Source organism: Stegodyphus dumicola, chromosome 12 (assembly GCF_044657685.1).
Source record: "Stegodyphus dumicola isolate Sdum_Otavi_A_Nest chromosome 12, ASM4465768v1".
Lineage (NCBI taxonomy): Eukaryota > Metazoa > Arthropoda > Arachnida > Araneae > Eresidae > Stegodyphus > Stegodyphus dumicola.
The window spans coordinates 71269816-71291887 of record NC_140779.1 but is presented as its reverse complement, the minus strand read 5'-3'; the positions used below and the strand labels follow the sequence as shown (position 1 = coordinate 71291887).

Sequence of the window (22072 nt, the reverse complement as noted above, 5' to 3'; positions counted from 1 at the left end):
AGAAATGAAAATATTTAATTGCAAAAATTTCGTAATATCAATTTATCGCCCCTCAGATGCTGCGCCTGGGAGCTAATTCCCCCCTTGCTCCCCCTAACTATGCCACTGAGAGCACAGATTCTAAAGTGATGGACAGGCATCGGTCTGCAGAAAATTTTGACCGGTCCACGGAGATTTTTCCTTCTCCGTGTTAAAAATTCTTTCTCATTCAAAAAGTAAAGTTAAAAAAAAAAAAAAAAAAAAAAAAAAAAAAAATGCATGACAGTATTTAGTTAGTGGCATATTTTTAGGGTCTAGAATCCATAACTGTGTCTTTGAAAATTGGCAACACTGGAGTGTGCTTACGTTAGTCATTTGTTACGTCTTGCCTTCTCCTACCCTTAAACTGGAAGGAGTGTTTGTTCACAGCAGCGAAAGTATTGCAATAATTACGAATACGTCGCTCACACGGTATAGTGATTAGGGGAGCCTAACTGCGATATCAAAGGGAATGGGTTCGGATCCCAGAGAAGGCATGGTTGTAACTGTCCGTCCCCTCATAGGAGGCAATGGTGGCCCACCTACTAGGTGCCTTCATAATAAAGAGACAACCACATCTGGCCTTAGTATAGATTAATGGACTCTGTTATAAAAACTGTAACTTTTCACAATCTGACATTGACAAAAAATAATAATAATTACGAATACGAATATAACCCATTATTGCTGATTTATTGCGCGCAGCTCAGATGAAATGTGGGCCCTTCGGCGCTTTGACTTTCCATGAAATTTCCGTAGGAATGAAAGCTTGAAAAGGTGGTTGCAGTAAACTGCGTCCTGTTGTGCAGCAAACATTCCAGAGAACGTTCAGAGGTATCTTCCCTGTACAGCACTGAAGTTCCGCTTTAAAGCCAGTGCGAGAACCACCGGTCCACGAAATTTTCAAAAATTTTATCGGCCCGCAGGCTTAAAAAAGTTGAGAAAAGGAGGTGTACAGCACACCAGCTAAGGCACTGAAGATACAAGATATTCTTGATTGATGCACAGAAATATGAAGCCATAAACAGAAACGTGCCACACAGTCAAATTCGAATCCTCCTGAAGAGCCAAACTCTCACATCAAACAGCGTCAAAATCATAGTGCTTTCTAAATCAGCTATCTCGAGCCTAATAGGTGACGACCCTCTTTAGTGCAGGATTCGATCCACAGAATAAAAAATTCAATGCAATATTTCAAATATTTTTTCATGACTAATGTGTAATTTCAACTGCGCAGATTAACGCCGATTAATCAATCAGCAACCGCATTTTCAGTAATAATATTCAAGCCGAATGAGATAAGCAACACATCATTATGGATTACATTTTGTACTAAAGTATTAGTTTCATTTATACATTCATTTAGCCCAGAGATCTTCAACCTTTTTTAGGCTTTAGAGCACATTTTAAAATACAGGTGGGAGGTAGGCATAGGTTTACTTAATAATACATATAACATTAAAAAATACTGATTGCATTATGTAAAATAAATATCTGCTAAATAATACAGACAAAAGTTTACAAGTTCGTTGGCCTGAAAATGTATCTTTTATAAAAAATGTAACGCTTTGGCACTTTATACATATCATTGGCCATAGTTTCATAATTAGGAGAGTAAATATTCCAGCGGTAAGTAATCATCAAGACATGCTTTAACTGAATTTGAATGTCTTTTGAAATGACGTATAATGTGACAAATGCAAGTTTTGTATTAACGACATTAATTCCCGTTTATTAGAAAATCCTTCAAATATGCAATCATCAACAGTTAAAAATGTTTCTTTTAACTATTCACGCATCTGGAAAGGCTCTTCTTCTTAGCCAGCATGTGAGTAAGTTTGAAAAAAGCAATTGAGCAACCAGCATGTGAGTAAGTTTGAAAAAAGCAATTGAGCAAACAGGTTTGATTTTAGCTGATTTATTTTCTTATATCAATACAACCATCCTTTCTTACATTAATTTTAAACGTCGTATTATAAGTGGTAGCATTAACAGTGGCATAGACTGTCTGAAATTTACGTTCAACATTATGCTTTTTTGGTACTTCAATGCTACTGCTAAATAACAAGCACACATTTTTTTTATCTTTAGAATTCATGAAACAATACGATTCCTCTCAATTAGTATTAAAATAACAAATTCTATTTCTTTTATTTGAGTCACTCATTTTTTGAATAAACGACAAAGCATATAAAAACAATGAATCAGAAGACACCAACAATAAAAGGATACACGTACACTAAAAATAGGAGCATATAACTGACAATAAATATTGAATTACAATTAGGGTAATTCCCATTAAGTTACGATCCACCTTTCGTAGATGGAATCAGAGTGCAGAATAATTTGACTACGTTATGTTTATGGCGTCATCTATGAACAGTGGTATACAGTATGCTAAGGTACAGGTTTAAGCAAGGTCAGCACCTGTGCATCCATCTAGGCATTTAGGTATCGCAGGGTCTTTCTAACTGCTAAGCTTCGGTTCCGGATGGGATTTCCAGCGAAAACATCCTCGGGGAGACGGTTCGAAATTTTTCCGTTCCTCTTTCCCTACTGTCAATATCATCGTACGATTTCACGCTGTATATTTTGAGCGCTCCCTTGCTGCACAGATACTATACGCTTGCAAACAATTACGCATTCTCCGGGATTTGAACTCGGCCTTTCGGTACAGCAGTGAGCTTCACTAACCACTGATCCAGTCAGGGCAACAGCACAGTAGTATAGATATAAGTGGGAGTGACACTAGAATTTCACTGTATTCAATTGATGGTCAAGAGGCATCTGCAGTAAGGGTTACGTAAGATCGCATGACTGATTTGAATGACGCAGTTTAGACTAAGCGCTATTTTTAGGACAGATAGATGAAGTTCCGAAATGAAATAGAAAATAAAAGAGGTTATAGTGAATTAAATTTAGAAGTTTACTTTCATATTTTTTTATTTTACATATATACATACATATTTTCATAAAGTAATTTTTATTAAGCAGATCGTCAAGAATGCTAAATTTTCTAAAATTTCTAGTCTGGTTAAAGAACCACAAAATAAATAAAGAAAAGAAAAATAACCTGAAAGAATCGGAAATTTAATTAATAAAACAAAACTTTGAGGATGAAGAAATAACGTACGTAGAATCGGAGCAAACATATAGTTGAAAGGGGAAAGAAGTTGCGCATGCGTATATAATCAAGAATAAGTTTTTTTTTTAAATTTAATTTAAGCGGTAAAGAAGAGGAAGGAGTTCCTTATCCGTAGCAACAGCTTTTAAATTATTGAACTCTTGACTGAGTTGAACTCTTGACTGAGTTGAACTCTTGAGAGCAAACGGAGAAAAAATATGATTAAATGTACAGAAGAGCTTAAAAGTGAAAAAGAGCTTTATATGCTTAGCAGAATGACAAGATTTGGCACGAGGAGGAAAACAAACAGAAAATGAATTCGAGTAAATCTTTGCGCTGAAAAGTAAATTTATTATTTCTCCGTGAAAAATTAGGAAAGGAAGGGAATGAAGCGATTCTATTTTAGAAGTGAATCGAATGGTCAATTCGATTTTCTTTTTTCTTTAACATGCATAAATATCGTGGCGATATATATCGTTTAATAGGTTCTAAAAGTATTAATTTGTAGTATATTAAGTGCGATTTTAAATACTTCTCTTGAAAACCAGTTTACAGTTGACACTACAGATATAATTAGACTTACGATAGGATCGAGCAATTGAAAATGCAACTAATGGACCTAATCTACCAAAAGTCATAACTTAACCTAGGTTTACGTTAGGTGGACCCGGAAGGCTTAGAGTTGCCAATAGTTGTACAAGTTCATGTATCCAAATGGATGTATAAATGAAGGTACAAATCAGGAATTCCCAGTCTTGTGGCAGCGGGCACAACTGCGCCCACCAGAAGTTATGCGTCTGGGCAGCTGCTGTGCGACAACGATAAAAAAAAAAAAAAGTTTTCAGTAAAATGTAGAGTTTTTTATAGTTAGTAATTAAATAAAAAAATGTAAACATATTTATTTAGAAAAATGTGTTTATATGTTTTTCATTTTAAATGATCTTAACAGATATTTTGGTTTGACCAGGATTGTCTCACTTTGAAGGTATGGTCCTGACCAGTTTGTCATGTTGTGCCGATTATTTGTTAAAAATTTTTAAATGTCTGGGCATGGATGTTTGCAAGCGTATGCAATGGCTGTGCGGCAAAGGGACACTCAGAATACGCGGCGAGCCGAAAGTCCTCTTGTTGCGTGGTTGTGTAGTAGGGAACAAGGGATGAGAAATCCTTGGACCGCCCTTCACAGTGTTGTCCCTCAAAATTGAGAACTGCACAGTTAATGCAGTGGTACTGTACCTTGGTACCTGTACAGTACCACATTGCAAACCAAAACTTTTCGCGTGCGTCCATTTTGCATAACTACGCACTTTAGCTTTGTTCTCTACTGTGCTAAGGTGTAATTTCGCTGGCTTGCTTTCTATCTCAACAATATCAAAAATGTAAATCTTCTGTGGAAAGGCACGACTAGAGTGCTAAGTGATTGTGGCCACAAACATCAATTTAAAATTAAAATGGAATTAAAACTGCCTCGACTGCGAAGTTCTTTAGATATTACTAAGTTAACATTATTAGCATAATGCACAATCAAAATTCTTCTTCAATATGGATCTAAGCACGCAACGACACTGCTCCGGGTTTTCCTTGTGCTTTTGTTATTACATATATATAAAACCAAAATACATAATGGACAATAAAGCAAAAGTTGATTTGAAACTTGATATTATATCTATGAAATTGTGACACTGATTTTTTTTCAAAACAAGGATTCAAATTATAGAAAAATGATACTGCATCCTTCTTAACCGAAATTAATAAATATTTTAGAATTATACTACATACATGTACAGTTGGTCTAATTTTAGACACTTTGGAAAAACAGCGTCACCTAAAAACATCAAATTTTGAATACAAGTATTCTTTACCCGAACATGTGCACCTCGAAGCCGGAATTTTAGATTTAAAATTTGTTTTAGATATATTTCATATTACGTGCAAATTTAATTATTTGTTGATTTAGAATTCAGTGATTAAAAAGTAGGGTGTTGCCACTCTGTAAAGCATAAGATATTATCTCTCAAATTTAATTTAAAAAACTATGCGATATAAAAGAAATGTGTTGCCACTCGACAGTCTTTCAAATTGAATAAAAGAACTGCGATATAAAAGAAATGTGATGCCACTGCCCAAAATTAAATACTTATCTTCAACGCACCATTCGGAAAAGCGTTAAGATATTTTTCTTTCAAATTTAATCTATATGCTGCTAAACTAATCAATTTAAAAGCAATAAACGCAGTTTTTTTCTCGGTTATTATTAATTAATAGCCAAACCAGTGAAATTACACTAACTAGATTCTTTAAAAGCATTACATATATTTTCCTTTTCATAATAAGCATTTTAGGTAGGTGGTAGCACATCACCTAGCTATCATTATTATTATTATTATTATTATTATTACTACTAAACCGTGCCAAGTCTCGTTATTACGGAACAGCATTAGGAACTAGACACCAGTAAGATCAGACATGCAAGACTAAAAGAGAAACATTACAATTTAGAATTCGAATTAAAATGGGAAGACTTGAAATATTTAGGCTACAAAGACCAGATTCGACTACAGTCTAATGCAAGTCTACGGATCAGTACCTTATAAACACACGTCCGACAGTCTAAAACCTCGTTAAACTTTTGTTTCACAGGAATTGAGCAATTTGCCAAGACAACTTTCAAAACCGTCTGGGCTGCTGAAATTTTTAATGACGCAACTTGATCGTCTGCTTCCTCAAATTCTAGAGAAAATAAAATGACGGGATGAATTTCTGAAAATCCTTGAATGGACAAACAACTGTTTTCTGAGAAAAGAACACAGACCAATCTGAAATTTCACAGACACTTGGTTAAGCATGGAGACAAAGGAATTCGCCATTCAATTTTTTCGCCTAACTTTTCGTTAGTGAAAGGAAAATCAGATACAAACATAGCCCCCTCTTGTTCCGCTTCATACAAATAAAAAATACATAAAAATGAACATAAAACATCCCTTGTCCCTTCAGCATGAGAAATGCGCAAGGTCATCTCTCTTCATTTAAAAATAAAATCTTAAAAAGTGTGTGTGTGATTATGGCCAAGCCTCGAGGGCTATCTGCCTAAGAGGAGGGATGCCTTCGTGGAGGACTTTCTAAGGGAAACTGACTCGTATATACGTTACACATGGGGAAAACCACGAAAACGCCCATGCAGCCAGCCCGTTCGCGGGTACCGCTCGGCCGCTGGTGGGCCGCAAAAAAAAAAATCCTAAAAAGACAACAGTTCAAAATTACACTCAAAGTATTAACAATAAATAATTAAATGAAATAGAGCCAATTCTCGGCAACAGTGCAGACAACATATGCGGTTAATTAAAAATCATGTTTAATCGGAGGATAGTTTAAGAATAAAGAAAAGAAAAATAAACCCACATCATAAATGAATAAGAAAATACTATTAACTACCAATATTTTCAAGTTGTTTAATCAGGAGTAAGTTAATTTAGTTATGTGAATTAACTTATTCTCTTAGTTATGTAAATTAAATTCGTACACAAAATAAAAAGAACATAGTAAATAACGGAAGAATAAATATGAATGCCCAAATTAAAACAAATGGGGGGGGGTTAGAACTTATAACGGCATACAAAAGAAATTCAATAATGTCAATGGATTCAAACTCGCGTAAAAATAGTCGGTTTGAACACAGGTTGTAGGTTACGATACTACAAATGTATTAGTTTTATTTTTGTGTTTGTTCTTGTGTACGTCAATCTTAAGTACTCCCTTTCAAGTCGCCCACCAGCCGCCGAATAGTAAAAGTCAATGAACACCAGTTAATTCGGTCTGGGGTTAAAATCCCGATGCACCCATGCAGCCAACCCAAGTATAAGTACCAGGGTACGAGCCACTTTCCGTTAGAAAGTTCTCCACGAAGGATCACTCCTCTTAGGCCTAAATGTTTTACCGTAACCTAATAAACCACATTCTCTTGAGTCTTCGTTTAATCCACTTGTTCAGAAAGTAACGTCAGCGAAGAGCCTAATCTTGTTCGTCTACTGACCTTGGGTTCGAACGTTTTGTTTTTTACTGCACGAGAGTATTGTTTACATTTTCCAGATCATGTAGAAGTAAATTATGTACTGTTATATGTTAATGCATGTTTATGTATCCAATGTAGTATCAAATGGTTTAAAATATAGAACTTAGGATAGTTCTATAAGACGTTTTAAATATTTGCCAAGTTGTGTCCGATCGAAAAAAATGTGCCAATTTAAACAGTGATACATACTTATTCCAAAATTTTCACATTAATTAGAAGCATGTTAAAATCCGGCGTTCCATATTAAGGCAGACAGACGTACAGATTGCACACATATAGAGACTGACAGATATAGATGATGATGACGTTCTTGCCAACTTCGTAAGAACAAAAATCAAAAGATTCAAAAGAAATGCAGAAAAAAGCGTAAAGTGAATTTTAATCAGAAAAACAAGTCATATCCAAATATATTTGAGGCACTTATACAGGCGAAAACACTTATCATAAAAAATGCAAAATTAAACAAATGAAATTAATTTTAACATTTTACAACAGCGTTTCTGCTTTTGCTGAAAATTAATTCGGAAAACTATGTTTTATAATATTTAACACCTTATTTAATTTTAGAATCAAGATATTCAGAAATTATCAAATGAAAAACAAAGATTAAAACACGGCTGAAGGAAATACAAATATATTAACTTTATTTTTCTAAAAAACGTAACTTGGAAATACTTTCAATAATACCGTAACTTGGAATTTCAATAATACAGTAACAATGTTACTTGGCAATGTTAATTCGTTACGAAATTTGCGAATAACTGAACGAAAGTTTTAGTACATAAATTCGTCTCGAAATCATTAAAAAGTTCATAAATCGCCAAACAAAGAAATCTTAACAAGAGATTTTAATTACAAAAACAGAAGAACTTGTTTTTAATGTAATAGAGAGGATGATTTCAAACGGTAACTCGAGTTTCTGCAAAAGAAGAGACGTTTGCAAATTGGCAGTGTGTCTGACGCTTGTTTACACAAAATTGCAAAATATCAACCCCGTACGTAAAAATAACAAAAAATTCGTAAAAGCTGCAGATCATGCGATGAGATATTAACAGATGATCACGGGTTTCTTGCACTATTTGGCATATATCTATATTTATCGAATCTTAGCAATTTCAGTTTAAAATAAATAGTTTAAAATAAAATAAATCACAATGACCAACTTCATTTTTCCAATATGCTTCAGTTTTCCTTTCTTGAAAAAGTACTTTTGAAGGGTGAAACAAAATATTACATATATTATTTCTGTTTATGTGAACTGTGTACGTTTCATATCCTTGTTTCTTAAGAGTTACTTCAGATTTCAAGTTAATTAGTATATGTAATGATAAATTTTTCTGAAGATCTGGAATGCTCAGTTTTCTAACATATAGAATTAATGGTATTTGGATTTTTGCTTTGCTCCATTTCGGATTGCAAAACGATTTCTCACTAATGCTTTACTTTGGTACACTTACGTTCTGATTGTTGTAAAAATCAAGCATAATATGAATTAACGCCGGTCTGTATCTAACCACCACCAAAGTGGCACTGCTTTTGCCTTAGTTTGCAAGTTCAAACTAGCGTGTCTCTACCACATATTTATATTACACCTCTTTATCGTTGGTAACAACGAAGTTCTGACGTGCGAAACTTTTAAACTCAAATTTTATTCACTTCTTAATTTCATAATACCATCACACTCTTTCGGAAGATTCTGATTCATCAACGAATAGCAGTAACAACTCTACGTAATCCGCTTATTTTCGGTTGGAAAACAGAAGGTTCACTTCACAGACAGGGCTGAACTACGCGTAACAAGTTAGAAATGAGCTAGTGAAAAGAAAGGGGGAATGCAATTTTAAATATGAAATTCCTTTCTGAGCAGGAAGGGGCAGGCGTAACCCCCCCCCCAAAAGAGGAAAAAATCTGCATCAACTCGAACCTGCCACTGTCTTCCCTCAAAGTGTACCCGATCATTATCTTCACGGAGCCGTTATACGTGAACGGCAAGTCTTTCAATTAAGTGCCCACCATAATGGCTTTCTAACGACCACAATCCATGCGTCCAAAAAAAAAAAAAAAAAAAAAAAAAGCATAACTAAATAATACAGCAGCTCTGGGAGAAAGGCGCCACTCGAGGGCGAAAAGATTCCAATAAGAAAAAAATACATTGCTCAGAATCGTGGTTGGCCCAACGCCTCACTTCATTCAGTATTCCCCCGCTTCAACGGAATTTTTCTGAAAAGGTGGAGCTCCGACTTTAAAAAAACAATATTCCAATATCCATTAATTCTTAATGTAATAGATGTTGGAATGTGAGGTCTTGTGAAAGATAAATAGGTTTTACAATAAGGCAGAATTTCAAATTTTTTTTTTTTTTTTTTTTTTTTCAAACACCTAATTCAGACTTTCTCGACATGTTTTCACCGTGAAGTGATTTTTAAATAATATTTTAGCTTTTGGAGAACCGCGCATCAATATTATTACAACCACAATTTAAGGTACTTTAAACATAAGGAAGGAATTAAAAGAGACGCCTTTTTTCTCGGCGGCCGACGCAGGCCTCGAAACACAGGTAGTATGAAATAAACGTAGCATGAAAAATAACGTAAAATCTGAATATTTCAGGTAGCAATTCCTTGGAAGGTAAAAAAAAAAAAAAAAGATTGTTCGTTATAAAGCTATACGAAATGAAGCATGTACGTCGATGTTCGAAGCTTGTATGTATATAATGCACCGATGAAGAAGTGGGAGGCCAACGCAGTTTTTTCGAGCTTTTGATAGCCTAAATGGGTGTGGCACTTTTGCTTACATCCAGCACAAGTTACTTTGACAGCTGCTTTGGAAATTAATCAGAAGACACCACAGACTTAAAAACTTTTGTATATACGCGTGAAATGTATTAATAATTATTTTATACGTCTGTTAATTTTTAATTGAAAAATGCAGGAACAAAGTGTTAGAAAAATGGATAAAAAATGCATACAAAACCACAAATAATAGCTATTGGAAGGAAAAATGCTACTAAGACAAACTAACTTTGCTACATGAACTGATTACCAAATTTAAGTTGTTTTCAAAGATAATAAAGAAAAAACGCAAGAAATGCATTCAGATAAATTGAATAATGAGCTTTATAACTGTTCTAAAAACACACTCGTGTAAGGAAAATAGCTATTAATAAAGGAAAATCATAGCGTTAATGTATTTGATGAACGTAAGGGCAATTTATTGAAATTTAAGATGTGGTACAAAATGTTTCAAAACACTGCGTAATTATTTTCGTTTAAATAACTTCCAAAGTTAAAATAACACTTAACGTCATGAAATTCATATATTTTTCAAATACTTTTGAATATCAGAATTGTACTATGATATTTTCCATGAAAAAATTTGAAGTAAGTGCACTTTTACGTAAAGTGCCGTATTCTCAAACTTACAGAACAATGTGCATTTTTAGCAAGATATTCATAATGTAGGAAACGGGACCCTTTATTTCAGGGGGAAAAATGTGTCTTTTATCTAGGAATAAATTTGATATCAAATTAATAGACTATTAGTATTATACCGGAAAAGAAAACAGACGGTTTCTTCGAAAATAAAATATGTCATCTACGATGGCCTAAGGAAAGAGTTGTTTATATGAAATGTGGCCAATATTTAAGAAATGTGGTTTAAATGGTTAAACATTTAAAACTGACGACAATTTAGCAAACTGTATCCATGCATCAGAAAGATGGCTCGGTTGTTTGAATATGGCAGAGGATACTTCTAAGAGGAAAGATGCCTTCGTGGAGGATTACTTATGATAAAACTAACTCGCATTCATGTTACGCATACGTAAAATGGCAAAAACCAACTATTGAAGATGAAGTAGCCCATTTTTCTATGTCAAATCCGACATGGATCTAACAGCGTTTAGGGGCGACAAGTGATGTCAAAAAAATTTAAGAATGATGAATTAAAAGAATAGTTTTCATAGCATTACATTTAAAATGCACGTAATTTTTATTGAATTTATATGACATAAAAATTCTGATATAATCTAAATGACTATAATTTATCTAAATGGAAAAAATGCATTGAATGCAAAGATCTGCACATGTTGAAAAGGATGAATTAAAAATGTTTTCTAAACAGGAGTATTTATTTATATATATCTTTCTAAGAAACATGTAATATTTTCTTCTAATTAACTATGTAAATATTAATTAAATTACTTATAAAAATGTATCTGAAAATGAAAGCTTTATTTAAACATTAAAATAATTATTTCCTTGTACTTTATAAATCAGTTGCAAGTCTCAAAGAATATTAATAATTCTTTTCCGCAATTCCTCTCTTAACTCTTATAGGAAACAAACTGCATGGAAATCACAAATCAACATTCATATTGAACATATTTAATTATTAAAGTAAAAAGTGTTTTAATCTGAATACTGCCTTAATTGTAGTATGAATATAATTTTTGATTTAACTGACCCTTAAGAAAAACTTAAAATCATCTCATATTTGAGAAAATATTTCAGAAAGGTATTTTCGAAACAAAATTTCTTTCAAATGTCATTAACGAAAAAGTGTGAATACGTTTCAAACAAAACTATTCTTAATAAAAGAAAATTAATAGCAGTTAATGCCGCTTCGCTTAAAATAAAATAGTGTTTAAAAATGTAATCTTTCAAGTACAGTGAGGACTCTGAAATATTGTAGGAAAATAAAATGTATACGTTTAATACTTAGTATTTATGACGTAACTGCAGAATGTCTACCATCGAATGTGGTAAACATTCTGCAGTTACTATTAAGGTCTTAATAGTAAACCACTGAATGTTTTGATAAACGAGGGGGGGGGGGAGTTTAAACTACGTCAAACCAGTTGAGTGACTTTTAACACCTAGGTTTTATGTCTAAGAGTAAATATAAGTGTTATATTTAGCACATAATACTAGTTACATCTAACTGTGCTTTATTTTCGTAACTCAAGCAAATACTCTGCTTTAAGCAGTATTCACCAGAGACTGAACACGAGAGGTTGACCATCGCACGTGACTCAGTTCAAAGTATTAGAACTTGGTGCTTGCCTCTTGTATCACCTTACAATATTTTATACATACGTACTTTTACTCATTTATTTCTCCTTCCTGTATTTATTACTCACCGTTAATGTGTATTTTATACTGCAATTTTATATGAACTGCTCCAGTTTTATGTAACTATAGCAGCATTTATTAGGATCAACTTATTACCACGTGACTTAAACTACTTCGACATTCCCGACGACTGTGCACACTTTTTTATATCTGCAATTGCGTAAACCTCTTATTCACTGTTTTCCATAAACTATTACCTCCTTATTTTTATTCTCCATACTTTGCATGCTATATTTATGATTTGCTTGTAAAATTCAAAATTTACTTGATTATTTACACAACCAATCAGAAGCTCTCAGCAGACCTCGTTACAACTGGTCACACCCTTTCCTGTACCTGCAATTCTGGCTACCCAAGCCCAGATTCAGTATTATCTCAAGCACCCGTAGCGGCAACAACTTCAGACGGCCGGGGCAAGTCGTGCAATCTTTTGCACCGTAATCGCGGCAACAAGCGTAACTTGCTATGGCGAGAGCCAGAGACACGCAATCGGACGCCAAACATTATCGAAAGAAACTTACTGCAGAGGAGGATGCTTATTATGTACAGAGGAGGGCTGGGATTGCAACGACTGCACCGACCTCTGCGTTGTTCCTGGTGGATCCGTCAGAGTCGCCGATATCGCGACGAAATTCTACACCCTCGTGTGCGTCCTTTTATCGCTGCAATGGATTCCGAAGCGATAGTTATGTAAGATAACGCTCCCCGCATAGAGCTCGAGTAGAGCGGAGTTATCCAGAGAGTGAAATCATTCCACATCTGTTGTGGCCTAATAGATCATCGGACCTGAATCCCATAGAGCATGGGATTTTAACCGGTAGTACGCAAAAGAAAAATAGGTGATACGCAAAGAAGCAAAGTATTTTTAACTATTAAATTCTAAAATTAAAACCCCAACATCCTGACTGGGTTTTTTTCTCTAACACTCGCAAATTTATGCGATCTGAGCTTTGTTCAAGTGTGGTGGTGATAGTAGTACTTTGTAGTGGTGGAACTAAAGGTTTTCAATTTTTGTTTGGATGGTACGCGTTAATTCAAAGGTTGAGAACCGCTGCCATAGAGCATGTGTGATAAATGTTGGGAGGACAGAAGGTAGGACGCCAGTGGGGATCGCTCGTGAAGAAGGCACCCTCTGTGAGCTACAACATGCATTGGACGCTACTGGCACAACAAGCAATCAGCGACACTATTTCCAGCTTGCCTCGCCGTTGTCAAGCATGTACTTCAGCTAGAGGATATCCTTCTCGTTATTAGCGTGATGTTTCCATTACACATTCTTCCAAACCATATGGTCTTTCGCGATGTGATGGTCGTAATACACGTGTTTTTTTATGTCTTTGCTTTATTGGTCCAGTAATACCACAACAACTTCTTACATCAATTTCACGCATATTCATTACATAATTTTTGTTTTATTCCATCCATCTGTTTTGCCTTTTTTAAAGCAAGAATGCATTATTAACTTCCTAACTGTTTATTTAACTACTGCGTTATTTCATATACATAAAACTGTAGCTTCCACCGTAAAGAAAAACATACTTATGAAATTGTAACCGTATCTGTATTTCGGCGAGTAGAATAGTCCCACTTGTGCTCAAGTGCAGACACACACACTCTTGTAACTTGTTTTTGTTAAATATAAAATCTGTTATGTTATGAAGATGAATTGTGATTTAATTAGTTAAGCGAATTAATTCCCTTCCAGTATAACGACGTGTGTGGTGATCTAGTGAACTATAATGGTAAAACCGATATACCACAGTGACTTGTAAGTGAAAAATAGAGCACGCGTCGTCCATTATAAACACAACGTGCATTCAATTGATATGTCGCCAATTTATTAATTACAAGCGTAAAATCGACAGCTGTGATACAGAAGAGATAAAACCCACAGATGTTGTAAGGTATTTTTGGTGACTTCTACGGCTGCGCACCAATACGTTTGTCACATAAGTGTTTGACATAAGTGCGAGAAATCTGCATGGATTCTACGCGCCTGAGCATATTTTTACCGCTTGTTATGGTCAGGGAGCAATTTTTTTTTTTTTTTTTTTTTTTTTTTTCTTTTTTTTTTTTAAATTTTCAAATCTTCTCAAAAACGAAAAGAACACAGATCGCGCATGTAGGGGGTTAAGCTGCAGCCTTTCTGGAAAACCAATCCAGTACTACGGTTTCTCAGATTAGGCAGCAATTGATACCAATATCCTCATGTCCGGTAACTGACATTATTGTTAATCCTGCTGATGATAAGCCAATGAAACTTTAAGGAAACGTCTTATCGGATCTCCCTCAATGTAGAATGAAGGATATGTACTTTGTCCGTATGATTTATTTGCGCGTATGCGTGATCTCGCGGGCAATACTACAGGTATATACCATACATCAAATGCGGGTGCATATTCGATGTATTAGCAAAATTTGTTTGCTGTTTATCAAAGATAAGAATACTTAGCATCATATTACTGTATTCATACTGAACGTTGTGCTTTATATTGAATTAAAAACACGACTGTAACATAGTAAATTAGTTTATGCTCTTTATAGTGCTTATATTATTTTATTCTGTATTTCACAATTTCTTTTTACATTATTTTATACTTTCTTTGAGGATGAAAAATTACCTGTTAGCTTTCATATTTAGACTTCAGAATCAGTCGTTCTTAAAACTGTCAAACTGCATATTTATAATTATTTTCTTGAAGTTTGAAATTCAGCCGGCGGCGTCATGTCTGTTACACCACCGGTTACGACACAACACCACCTATTGTAAACACAGGAAACAATTACTCAGCCAACTGGATTCGGTTAATGCAACATGGTAGAGCATGCTAGTAGTATATATTAGTAATCAGCATTAGTAAAATTGTTTTGTGTTTACTTAATCCGTTCATTTAGTTTATAATAATCGAAGCATAATACAGAGGGCATTAGCAAGTTCTATACAGAACAAATGTATGAAGCGACATTATCCGGTATAGTACAGTTTGTATTATAAAACAGAAGGAATTACAGTGGCGTGGTGTCGCATTTTAAGTATAGGTACTTTTAGGAAATAAAAAAGGATTTTTTTTAAATGTAAAACAGATGCTTGCCATGCCACAACCACTTTATGTATCTTCTGCTGTTTCCTCTTCATTGTTTGACATTGTTCAACGGAGTTTAATTTACATTGTTCAACGGAGTCGATGTTTCATCTACATTGTTCAACGGAGTCGATGTTTTTTTCAGACAATTTAAGCCATCCAAAATGATCAGACGGACAGTCTCTGACAGACACCAAATACTGTTTTACTTTCAAATAGAAAACTATCAACTGTTTTACTTTCAAATAGAAAACTATCAACTGTTTTACTTTCAAATAGAAAACTATCAACTGTTTTACTTTCAAATAGAAAACTATCAACTGTTTTACTTTCAAATAGAAAACTATCTTACAACCATTTTCCAAGGACGTTTCGAACATGATATTTTACAAACATTTTACAAATTACATTAAAAAAAAATTACGGCTGGGACAGCCGACTGCTCTCCAGACGGTCATACCCTGTGTTCTGGCCGTGTGCCGCGCGGTAACAAACGGCATATTGCACCGCTCACCTCTCTGTCTTCAGACACGTATGCGGGGGTTATCAGCACTGAGAGAAAAGCGTTATTCATCACTGAAAATCACAATTATCCAGAGCGAGAGCGGTACGATGTAAGATGGTTGAACATAGATGGCAAGAGTCTTAACGGACGTCGAGTTCTGAGCCCTGCGTCGAACAGTCTTCTACGAATCGTAACCCTGGGTATCGCATGATCTTTGCAAGCTGGCTAATGGCGTTGAATCGATGATAGCGTTAACTGTTGGTGCGGACATGGCAGCTCTTCTAACTACGTGACTACCTCGCGCGTTGGTGGCCCGGGAACGTCCTGAGCCCTTACGGCAGCTGACTATGCCTTCGCTGAGCCACTGGTTCCAGCAACGGGCAACGACAATATCGCTTCGACCAATATGCCGGCCAATCTGCCTGTTTAACCAGCTGGTCTCTTACATAGCCCTATGATTCGATCCTTTTCAAAGTCTGACAACGACGAGTACCAAGCCGTCAACGTGTTGTAAAAGTTCGTCACTCGCCGCACCTGCCCTTTTACAGTCTAGTAATCACTTCAAACGCGCGTTTAATCGCTCCAAAACGCTGACTGATGCTGTAAGTTTAATCATTAACACAATTAGCCCAACCACATTCGTATGATGCATTTCGTAGCTGTGGCTCAATTTTTTCTAGAAGCATACATATTTTTTATATTTCTTTTGAGGATAAGACATGGAATTAATTTTAGTCGAAGGCCTAAAGTTTGCTTTTAAAAGAATTTTTAATCTTTATCAACCAGCTACAAAGTAAACGACATTTCCGTTGGTTGTATGAAGACATTTTGGGTTTTTTGAATCTTTAATGTAAAAATGATCCCGCTCCTTTTAAAAAGTTGTACGGTTTCACTTGATCTGGTAATGTAATTAGTCCGAAAACTCTAACAGATGTGAAGCGAATTATCGCTATGTCTGAAACAACGACAAAGTCCCGAAAAGGTTAAAAATAACCTTTTTATTTAAACAGAATTTAGAACGCAAAGGCACTCTCTTATGACAAAGGTCCCGAAAAGGTTAAAAATAACCTTTTTATTTTAAATAGAATTTAGAACACAAAGGCACTCTCTTGTCCTACTATATCACAGAACAGTCAAATTTAAATCAAACGTTGAACAGTACTCAAGGGTTTAACAAATATATTGTTGTGTTCTATAGGTTCGTCAATTTGGAATGATTGACGACACTTGAAGAAGAATCAAAATATAATTTATTCGTCAGTATTTCACAGGAGAGTTCCAAAGACACGTTTAAAATCGTCGAAAAACTACGATAAACACGCTGTAACAATCAACAACACAGACTTCAGGCTATAGCAGTAAAGACAGGTTCACGGCACAGCACTACAGCACAGCTCCCGACTCGGTCGATCGCTCTCTGAGCTCAACACTCTCAAGATACTCTTCACGATTCACTCTCGCGATACCTCAACGATACACGGCTACTCCGAGTACAAGCAGGGTTTTTATAGCTTTTAACCTGCCTTCGAGAGCATTCCAGGGCATACTAGTAAGAATTATGTCCAAAATGTTCTCACTCCGTCTATGGCATATCGCCAAGTGGGCGATTTCGCGCCAAGTCTAGCAACCCTGCCTCTTTTTGCCATTTTCTGGCAACGCTTAATACGTTCGCTGCCCAGCGACATTTCAAAAACGGTTCCACAACACCATCAAATTTTAATTAATTGTAAAATAAAAATACAAAACATGTATTTATGGGAAAGATATCGAATTTAGATAATTTTTAATTGCTTTATTAATCCATACGAGTTCTATCGTAGTCGGTTTTTGCAATAAAATGTCTTACGACAGCAGCAACTACGAGACTCGTAATGAGTAAATTCCAAGTTAGCGGTTTCTTATAACAAAGATTATTATAAATTGCTTGATTATTTTTACAGTTCCTATATTATTTACTTTTATTAATGACTAATATTAATTATAATATATCTCTTGAATTCCGCCAAATTGTTGTATTTCTTTTTCTAATCCCCAAAGCCAGATACCTTCAAAGAACATGAAAATATTACGAGTTTGATAGCATGTGGCATACGTAAAACAAAAACGTTCTAGGAATTAATTCGTAGCTGGCGCCTAAACAAAACTCCGACCTACGAGATAACTCGTGGTTGGCAGTGAACGTGTTAACTCACTTTACGGGGTACTTACTATCTTACCGCTGCTGGGCTTTTCGTAACAATATTCCTAGAACTTGATTCACTATACAATTGAAGCGCCAGAAGTGTCGGCAGCAATAGAGCGCAAATCCAACTAATTACAACTGTCACACCTGGCAACTAGTTTTACTGGTTTACACGCTCCGCCAGCCGAAGTGTAAGAAACAATCGAAGCGTGCGCGCGATGCCAGAAACATGCTCCATCTTAAAATTACATATATGTAACGGGTGGTCATAATTAAACTGACAGTGCTCACAGTGTTCTGCAGCGCGATCTATTTGCGAGAATGACGCCACATTTTGTAGGAAGATTAAACAAGACGGGCGACGAAGGATTCGGCGAAAAAAAAATTAGTTTCAAAAGTCACTGCTAGGGGAATATTTGGCGCTGTGTAATAGAAAATAGTGTTTACAAATGCAAATCAATACGGAAATTACCTTTTATTTTGCATTCAAATAAGGTTAAATGTGACTGCCGTTGTTGTGGACCACATATTGCATTCTGTGCACAGTATGCACAGCAGCAGAAAGTAACATGTCTGCAGGAATCTCCCGTACAGTCCGTGATATGTTATCATTCAACGTAGCCAGGTCCTGGACCACTCCTTGATAGACCTTGGACTTAAGGTAACCCCATAGCCAGAAGTCGCATGGGGTAAGATCAGGCGACCGAGGTGGCCATGCAGTTGGAAAGTAGCGGCTAATGACTCTTTCTGTTGTGAATTTCTGTCGTAGCATCTGTTGCACCCGTACAGCAACGTGTGGAGGGGCTCCATCTTACATGAAAATGATTTCTCCCAGGCATTATTTTCTTTGCTGAAGTGCCGGAATGACAAAGCTTTTCAACATGTGGCGATATTTCTCTCCGGTAACATAACAGGTTTCCGGTCCTGTCTGGGTAATGTTCTCATAGAAGAATGGACCTACGATAAATTCCGCTGTGAACCCACACCAAAACAGTTACCTTTGGTGAATGTAAGGGAATTTGCTGTGACTGCATGTGGTGATTTGTCATCCCAAATTCGGCAGTTCTGGGTATTCACAGTTCCATTTAGGTAAAAATGGGCCTCGTCTCCCCATAAGATTTTCCACGGCTAAGCATCATCCACCTCCATTCTGGCAAGAAAGGTGAGAGCAAAAGTCAATCGCTTATCATGGCCGGGGTACAGTAACTCCTGTACATGGCTGATCTTTCGTACTATTTTCCATACCGTACTGTAAGGCATATCCATATTCCATAAAGCATATCCATAATAAAAGGTAATTTTATTCCGTATTAATTTGCATTTGTTAACACTCTATTTTCTATTACACAGCACCATATATTCCCCTAGCGGTGACTTTTGGAACGAATTTTTTTTTCGCGGAATCCTTCGTGCCCCGTCTTGTTTAATTTTCCTACAAAATGTGGCGTCATTCTCGCAAATAAATTGCGCTACAGAACACTGTAAGTACTGTCAGTTTAATTACGGCCACCCGGTATATATAAAATCCCTCAATTTAAATATTGGTTACGCATTTGTGTTCTGGTGAGAAATGCGAGTAGTAGGAGTTATAATAAAGGCTGAAACTAAACTAGGATAAAATTCCTTAAAAATCTTCTAAGAAGTCAGCCCTCTCAAAATCTCACCTACTTTCAGACAATAAATTATCACTGCTAAATAAACGCCTCTGAATTATTTATTTTTTATCACTTATTACTAATTTTTTCTGTGTTACCATTTACTTCATAAAAATAAACAGTTCACACTAGATGTTATTATTATTATTGCTGTTGTTGTACATACAAAATGTTTACATGCTTGAAGACAGATGCCTAGTGAACTTTTCAGAAGCAACACTCACGTTACGCAAAACTATTTACACATCGTAACGAAGGTAAATAAGGGCTCTAATAGAATCCAAAATCATACAATTATATAATCTATAATATAACATCCAACATAACAACGGTCAAAACAATATAACTATATTAGAACCCAATATAACAACGGTCAAACGCCATGAAAATTAAAATTTAACAATTTGTGTTTTCTACGTTGCAATATAAAAACTAATGTCCCCAAAACTTTTAATATGACAAAGAGCCGCATTAAGCTGCTATTTGTCGCGATGCATATTGATACAGCTGCCACTAAAAATGGAGGAAAAGAAGAGTCCCAAATGAAACTAATACACTTATAAAATAACAATTTGTTAACTATTTATTATTTATAATTACTAATTAGTAATGTTAATGGGAAATATTATTGACTAAACAAATAAATAATATTCAGAAATTTTCAAATAGGAAATAAAAGTCTTTTGAAATGTACAATCAATAGCATAGAACTGTGACATAACTACACGAAATAAAATTAAACATCACCGAGTTTCCCCTCCGAACTATATAGAAAGGGCGAGAGCACACAATCTGTGCTGAAACGTAAAATTCAATTCCACGTCCTTCACTAATACCGGATCTCTTTTAAATAAGAATGGACGATTTAGAATGATTAAAACCAAACGAAACATGATGCGAGAAGATCAAATGACAACAGCACGGCTTAATACACAAATAATATGGGAACGATTTACTTATTGTTTTGACATCACAAGGAACTTACCGACACATTATCTAGCACGCAACCTTCATCCGAGTTGGCAATGAAGTGAAAGAGAGGAAAAAAAAACGGATGTTATAGAGATTAGCAAAACTGGTGGAAGGGGAAATGATTTGCATACGATAACAACACCAAATAAACAATTATTCAACAAGAAATCAACTAGTGAAATTTCATAAAGGTCAAACAATCTTGGGTAAGATCTCAGTAAAGATTTAATTTCATACCATCTGCAGACTCTAGAATCTTATTCTAATACGCTAAAAGCAGTCAGACAGAAACGAACATATACATGAAATTGGATCTCCCAGCATTTTGCCCCTTTTCTTTTTGGCGACCTTAAATGGAGCTTTGTAATTTCCACATTACTACAAACCAGCTGTTGCTAAGTCAAAGTGAAGCACTTTTTAAAAATAACATATATTGGCAAGCGACAGCTGTTGAATGAGCAATGAAATAAATAATCTTCGTTTCGATTTGGAACATCTGCTTCACATATTGTCTCAGTTAACAGGTTAAGACAACTAGAGGAATGATTTAGTTATTACAGAATGACACAATGATTACATATTTAACTAACGAAATTTTTAAATACTTGCCCGTTTTTGGCAATAATCTATTAGAATTATCATAGTAACATATGAAGAGGCATGATGGATTGCCAACTCAAAAGTGCTGATGCCAGAAAATACGATCCCCTCCAAACAAATTAATTCCTATTGTAAACCTTCTCGAAGAACAGCATTTTTAAAAACTTAAATAAATATTCTTATAAAACATCACCTTCATAAGACGACGAAAATCTTTTGAAACCACGGTGTGATCATCACAGAAAAGGTTCGTTGCATTTTTATGAATTTTTTATATTTACGAATTCTCTTATTTTTTAACTGAGCTGACTCCACTGCCTTTTTTGGAATAATTTTATGAAAGAATGAGAAACATTCGTCTTTCAAACATCTTACAACAATTCTGAACACGTTCCGTCATATATATATTGGTACAAAAACATAACCATAAAACATAGCTTGAAAATAAAAAATGAGAATATACCTGTTTTTTATTATTATTTAAACCTCTCTCTAGTGTAAAAAAATGCATGTTACATTTTTCTAAAACTGACGCACACTCTTTTCGAAAACCGCATATACAATAACAGTTTTAACCATGTTCACTTTTTTCCCCGTATATATCTCACAGAAGGCACGGTTGTTTGTACAGGTAAAACATCTTTGAGGCACTTCACAAGAGGTTCGTAACACAGAAAGATGGATACGAGTACGGACCCTTAGTCCCTTTCCGCGGAGCGTTTTCCCTTGCCT

The 22072-nt window shown here is 35.2% G+C and overlaps 1 protein-coding gene across 5 annotated transcripts in view; it reads right to left on the bottom strand.

The window, feature by feature from the left end:
* Window positions 1-22072, bottom strand: part of LOC118194145 (growth factor receptor-bound protein 14-like) — a 248475-nt gene that overhangs the window by 112222 nt on the left and 114181 nt on the right. The window contains exon 1 of one of the 5 annotated variants that reach the window (XM_085806549.1): window positions 20978-21017. The exons of the other annotated variants lie outside the window; for them this stretch is intronic. The gene's annotated coding sequence lies outside the window, so the exon portion shown is untranslated. Of the gene's footprint in view, window positions 1-20977; window positions 21018-22072 lie in introns of those variants that run through there. 5 annotated transcript variants of the gene reach the window in all.